The following is a 6757-nucleotide window of genomic DNA, read 5'->3' as shown; positions in this document are numbered from 1 at the left end:
GCAGGCCTGGCACACACTGGATTTGTACCGCACAGCGACTAGTAGTCTACATAGTTTTTTATATACATTTTTAAATGTGCTTTTGCCATTATTTTCTATGATGGAACAGTGGGTGGATTCTGAGTGCCTTAAGGCGAGGCTTGTTTGCCACTACTCGCAAATACATCATGGCGAGATTCATTTCTTTATCACGCATAAAGGTTTTAGAGGCAGCCTGTCACTTTAAATCACACAGGTTATATTTCAAGAACGAGAAGTTCATTATAGTATTTTTATAGTATGGTAGATATTTGAGAGATGAAATGAATGAGTGTTGCAGTGAACGGCCGGTTCTTGAAGAGATTTATCCACAGAAAGGAAGCTGTGCCGCACCTCTGTTCTGTATTGGTATGTTTTGTCTCTACTGTACGTGTTTCTATCCTTCCACTCTGCCTGGTTTTCAACTTCTTGCAACCTGTGCTGCTCACACTCAATAAACTATGAAACCTTCTTCTGTATTTACTTTCCGCCTTGCTTTGCTGTCATTCAACTTTCTTCCTGTTTCCTCATTTCCAGCTGTAAATTCTAATATTTCAAAAGTCTATTTGTAGTAAAGAGAGAGAGAGAGAGATTACACTGCTACAGTAGCTAGATAGCAACAAGGTACAATTATGTCTACCAAGGGAAATTCAGTCAGTCTCAGTCTCACAGTTTGCGGTGCCTGGGTACTCGTAAAGCCATAGGAGAATGTCCAGTACTGCTGATTGGATCTCGGCACAAACGCACACTTAGAACCGGGTGTGGCCACACCTCCAACCCAACATTATAATCATTATTATAACTGCTGTAGCAGAGCCAAACAGCACTCACTCTACAAAGATGTTTTCACTGAGCGGTTAAATCGGTTATCCCTCTCGATTTATCATAGCAGGTATAGCCATATTTAAATGTTTAAAATCTTACGAAAATCGTACATGCTGCAACTTTGTACTGTACTTTGTAAAAAAATGTACTGTATCTTATAATTATTTATTTACATGCATACCATCTACAAACACAATACACGTATATTCAGCTCACACACCCACACCCACTCACACACACACGCACACACACACACACACACACACACACACACCTACACCCACACACCCACACCAACAGAATTACTCTTCACCATTAAATGAGATGAGTGGGTGCAGTGTCAGATGTATTAGGCAGCCATTTCAACAATGCTGGGAATTGTTGTTTCTTTACTTTTTTGCTCCCTGCGGATGCTGCTACATCACTTCCTGTGTAGTTCGCCACGCCTCCTGAACCCGTCACCAGATGAACAGCCGACGACGTGCGTGATGTCATCAGACCAATAGCCTGCGGGAGGAGGGGAGTGGGGGGGGGGGGGGGGGGGGGGGTAACAGACAGCCCCTCCTGGACACAGCTGGACGCCCCGGCCGCCCAGACAGTTTGCCTTGACATCATCAAACAGGCAACACAACACCCGCTCTAGTCAAACAAGTCACCTTTCTGTGTCAGCGGCTTGATGAACAGTAACTGACAAAAACTGATTTCTCTACAGGTAGGGATACATTTTATTTGGACCACTTTTATTTTTTTAATCAATCAGTTATCTATTTCCTCAATGCAGCAGTCTCCCATCCTCAAAAATAACTTGTTTATCTCTGTAGCTCTGGTAATTGCTTTGCTTATCATTACTTTCTGATTATTATTTTAAGTATTTTATTTGCCATATGTACAAGATAGAGGTGGCATGCATAATGAAATGATAAAAAAAAAAGAAGCTTAGCTGCGCCCAAGAATTGGGGGAGGCCTATCAATTTAATGGTGACATTAAAAAGAAAACATGTTGTTCAACAATAATGATACACAACATACTTTACTGTATGTTGATCTTCTCATGTGCTTCTCTCAGTCGGAGCTTAATGAGATATCTCATTTTATTTTGCACTGAAGCATTTTGAACGAGAAAACTTTGATTACGTTTGTCAGTTTGGCACCCGGGGCAGTTGATGTTCTGTGGAAGCAGATCCAATATTGGTCGGGCTCCAACATCCTGCAAAGCACTAGGGGTGTTGTGATACACAGGAACAGCAGCAGAGACCAGTATCAGAGTAAAGTCACGGAGGCTTAACCAGGGTTTATCTGTGCAAAACAATTAACTGAATCCTTGCAAGTAAGTCAGTAATCTCCACAAATCCATCACCGTGTTCCTTAGTTTTTCCCAGATTAATTTAGAGGATTGGCAGTAATCCCCAAAGTTAAATTAGTTTCAGAGTGGCGTAGGGAGCGATGATATCACCCAGCGTCAGCCTGACGTGATCTCGGGGTTCGCCGCGAGGCGGAGGAGGGGGTGGAGGGATTTGTAAGACGTCACACTGCAGATAGACCATCTGGCGCGCTTGAGATGTTCTTCCACAATGCTTACTGTATGTCACACCTTCGTGGTCTGGCGTCTGAGCAATCCCCCGATCTGTGATGTGTGAGAGTCCTGTACTCTACTGTACCGAGATGAAAGCGGTGCACACACTGATAGAGAACACAAAACAGTGCGCACCAAAACACTGAGGCAGCCGCCCTTGGCTGTTCTTGTTCACACCTGTGGCTCTGACACTTTCCACATATGTTGACGAATGTTCTTTTTTGAGAAAGAGCACACACTGGGTCACAAGGAAAGAGGTGCTTCTCTCTCCAAAAGAGCCGATCGGTAATGGGGGTCTGTTTAGAGTGTTCTAGAGTGTTTCGTTGAACCCCACTGAATGACTTGTTCTCCTGTAAACTCCTTACGTAACACGCTTGAATCCCTTGGTTCAAGCGATACTACTGTTAATTAAAATGGTGCTTCAATCATTTTGTTTGACTAAAACAGGAAGAGCAAAATCAACTTCCTGAGCCTTCGGCTCCAGCTCAGCCATCTGCCAGACCAGGAGGTGTGGCCTCAGTGATGGTGCACTCCACAGTGTGCAGGGGAGTGACACTGCGTGAGCCACACAACGGAGACGCCAGCAGTCCGCAGAGAATCGGCCATCGTAGGAACTCGATTCCCCCGGTGCAGATTGACGGCACACCTTCTGGCATACCTCCCCAGACCGCCTCCAGACTCTACTCGTTACACCCCATATCCAAAGAAGGTACTTTTATGCAAAGTCACATTAGCCTACTTCAAATCCATCACTGTACCTTTCATTGTAGACTAAATGAACATATTGTGTAGTATTTGTCTTTCTGGTAAAATCTGTACTTTGTATAGGAGGACAGCATCACAAAGAGAACCCAAAGTAGGAGTCAGTCAATGAATGGTCTCTGGTAATACCAACACTACTGTATCTTGTCAATCTACAGTAGCAGTCAGTCAATGAACGGTCTCTGGAAATTACAACACTACTGTATCTTTTCAGGTCCAAATGTTCATGCTCAACTCCAGAAGAGTCTCAATCATCCCCAACATGAGTAACAACAACTACAACAAATTTCCAGTTCCAGTTCAGCTGCCGATTTCCCTGGTCCCCATTGCCCCCGACACCAACACCAATGACTACGACAATACCCCAGCTCAGTCGCTCCAGAACCCCCCCCCTGCACCTCTTCCCCAGAGTCCACTTCCCCAACAGGACGTGGCGGAGACCCGCCATGAGGGGGACGCCTGCCAGAACCCTGTCCAAACCGAGCCTGTCGAAGCGCCGGCGGAGCAGACGCCCCAGACTCCCCACTCGAATCGGGGGCGCCATCTCAAGCGTTTCAGCTCCAGGTGGTGTGCCGGTCTTCCTTTGGCCGGCGCCCGCACCCCTGGTCACGTGGAAGAGGGTTGGAACAAAAACCTGAAGCAGCGCGGCAAACTGCTGGAGGATGACCTTCCGTCGTACGGCACGGCCAACAAGCAGCAGCGCCAGCGCTACGTCACCAAAGACGGGAAGTGTCGCGTGAACCTGGGCCCCATCGAGGATAAGAGCCGCTTCCTGTCCGACATCTTCACCACCTTGGTGGACCTGAAGTACCGCTGGTTCCTCTTCGTCTTCACCATGTGCTACATCGTCACGTGGGTGGCTTTCGCCCAAATCTACTTCCTGGACGCGTGGCTGCGAGGCGACGTGGCCCACGTCAACGACCCGGAATGGCAGCTGTGCTTCGAGAACGTGGACAGCTTCCTCTCCGCCCTGCTCCTGTCGGTGGAGACCCAGAGGACCATCGGCTACGGGTCCAGGATGGTGACGGCCAACTGCATGGAGGGAGTGGCACTTGTCATGGCCCAGTCTATCCTGGGGTCCATCATTGATGCCCTCATGGTGGGCTGCATGTTCGTCAAGATCTCCAGGCCCCAGAAGAGGGCTCAGACTCTGATCTTCAGCAAGCACTGTGTCATATCGGAGCGAGACGAGAAACTCTGCCTCCTCTTCCGCATCGGAGACCTGAGGGCAAGCCACATGGTGGACGCCAAGATCCGAGCCAAGCTGATCAAATCCCGGCAGACCAAGGAGGGAGAGTTCATACCCCTGGAGCAGTCCGAATTCAACCTGGGCTACGACACCGGAGAAGACAGGCTCCTATTGGTGGAGCCCCAGACCATCACCCACATTATCCGTGAAGGCAGTCCCTTCTGGGAAGTGGGAGCGGAGAATCTGAAGAGGCAGAGGTTTGAGATCATCATCATTCTGGAAGGAATCGTGGAAGCTTCAGGTTTGTTGGATTTTAGTGTCGTAAAATCCCACAGACGTGTGGGGGTTTCTTAGTGTTCCAGAAGATACAGATGTATAATAAATTGAATGTCAATGGTCTTTTTAGTGATTCTACTTTCTGCCTGTCATTAAACTAGTGATGTTGCCTTAATTGTGTTGCAGGCATGACATGCCAAGCCAGGACTTCGTACACTGAGGAAGAGATACTATGGGGCCACCGATTTGAGTCCTGTATGTCCCTTGAGAAGGGTGCTTTCCGTGTGGACTACAGTGCATTCAACAAAACGTTTGAAGTGCAAATGTCCCCACTTAGTGCTAAAGAGAGGAGTGAGGAAAAAGAGGAAGAGGTCGGATCTCAGCACTAAATATTGAATTGTTGAATAAACAGATCTTGTTTTCAGTGAAACTTTGAAACCCATGAACTGAATGGTGAGGTGACTCAACAAAATTAAATTATTTTGAGTGACTTTGGAATTCCTGAAATCAAATTACACTGTATCCGGCCATTTTATCTGTTTTACTGCCTCACAATATTGTATTTATTTACTTATTTATTTATTCATTTATTTATTTATTATTTTTTAGCCTTTATTTCACCAGGGGAGCCCAATGAGGTCTCATTTATTTTCAGTGGTGCCCTGGTTACAAAGGCAAAATAAATACAAAAACTTACATTTTATAAAACTGATAAATTGATAAAACCAATTAACAATTATGGCAACATTGTTAAAAAGTATGTATAGTTTATATGAAGAGAGATACAGTATATCAATTTTGATAAATGTTGGTTATTTGACATTATTCAAATTCCATAGATTCCATAACATTTTGTGGAAAAACACATTTTAAGGTACAACAAAAATGTAGAATCTTAAAATCTGATGACAGAATATTTCACACATAAAGGTGCGCATTTGCAATCATTTTTTAAAATAATAAAATACAAAAGTGAAATATTGGTGTTTGTCTCAACCCAACTCTTCATATAGTACTTCAGGACCAGCCATTGTTATTTGTGTTAGTATTGTTTTGTATGTCCTACTATTTGTTTGTTTGCTTGCTTGTTTGTTTGTTTGTTTGTTGTGTATTAAAGAAAAAAAAAACGTATTGTGGGCTATACAATTTGTTTTTATTATTCACTAAATTATTCTTACTGTGTGAGGGTACTACATCAAGGAGAAGAACCACTAGTTTAGTCAGTGTTGTCGGCTGTGGATTACGAAATAAAACATGTTTCAAATATTCTGAATGTTTTAAATAGGATTTGATTTGGCGGCAGGAGCGATAGTTGGTGGACGACCTCAACTGAAGCGTCATTAGGTTAATTATTATTAGGGGCCAGGCAGCATAGCTGCCGGAACCCTATTGTATTTGCCTATATTATTATTATTATTCTCCATCTTCCACTGAAGTCTAACTTCTCGTGGACAAAAAATCACCAAAATTTGCACATAGCTCCAGTACTATACCCAAAGTCCTCAACCTGCATTGTAGGTCAATAAACCTGAAGGTGGCGCTACAGCAACAGTCTAAAGTTAAGAACTTTAAAAAATCATAACAAATCAGCCATAGGTGCTATCACTGTAAAATTACCATGTGAATGTAGTCCCAAGTGAGACAAAACTTTCATACACTCTGACCTTGCAGGAATTTTGAAGTCCATCACTCAGATTTTTTCATAAACTGTAAAACCTATCAAACCTATCTCCTCCCACATTTTTTGTTCAATTGACACCAAAATTGATATACTGTATCTTCAGACTGTCGTTACCAAAGGATCCTCACAGATTTTTGAAATATGAAAGATTGAGCCCACAGCGCATCAAAATGTTTTACTGTTAACAGTTCTGTATACAGTTCCTACGAATTCTTACCAAATCAATGTCTGATCATCCTCATAAAAAGTGACAATATCGGCAACATATCCAAGATGTAGTGTGATTTTATTCAGAATTTTGTGTCAAAAAATGAATTTTTTACAGTATTCTGAATTATACCCTCAAACGGTCAATAGAAAAGAACATATCTAAACCTAACTCCTCCCACTTTTTTTCCCCAATTGCAACCAAAATGCACACACTGCATCATCA

The 6757-nt window shown here is 43.7% G+C and overlaps 1 pseudogene across 1 annotated transcript; it reads left to right on the top strand.

The window, feature by feature from the left end:
- The first annotated feature begins 2938 nt into the window (after window positions 1–2938).
- Window positions 2939–5032, top strand: LOC311318777 (G protein-activated inward rectifier potassium channel 4-like; annotated as a pseudogene). The gene is made up of 3 exons: window positions 2939–3125; window positions 3393–4668; window positions 4830–5032. The product of its transcript is annotated as a G protein-activated inward rectifier potassium channel 4-like (transcript).
- Window positions 5033–6757: the final 1725 nt, after the last annotated feature.

This window comes from Borostomias antarcticus (genome assembly GCF_949987555.1).
Source record: "Borostomias antarcticus genome assembly, chromosome: 1".
Classification (NCBI taxonomy): Eukaryota; Metazoa; Chordata; class Actinopteri; order Stomiiformes; family Stomiidae; genus Borostomias; species Borostomias antarcticus.
The sequence above is the reverse complement of the archived record's forward strand: the minus strand, read 5'-3'. Positions and strand labels throughout refer to the sequence as shown.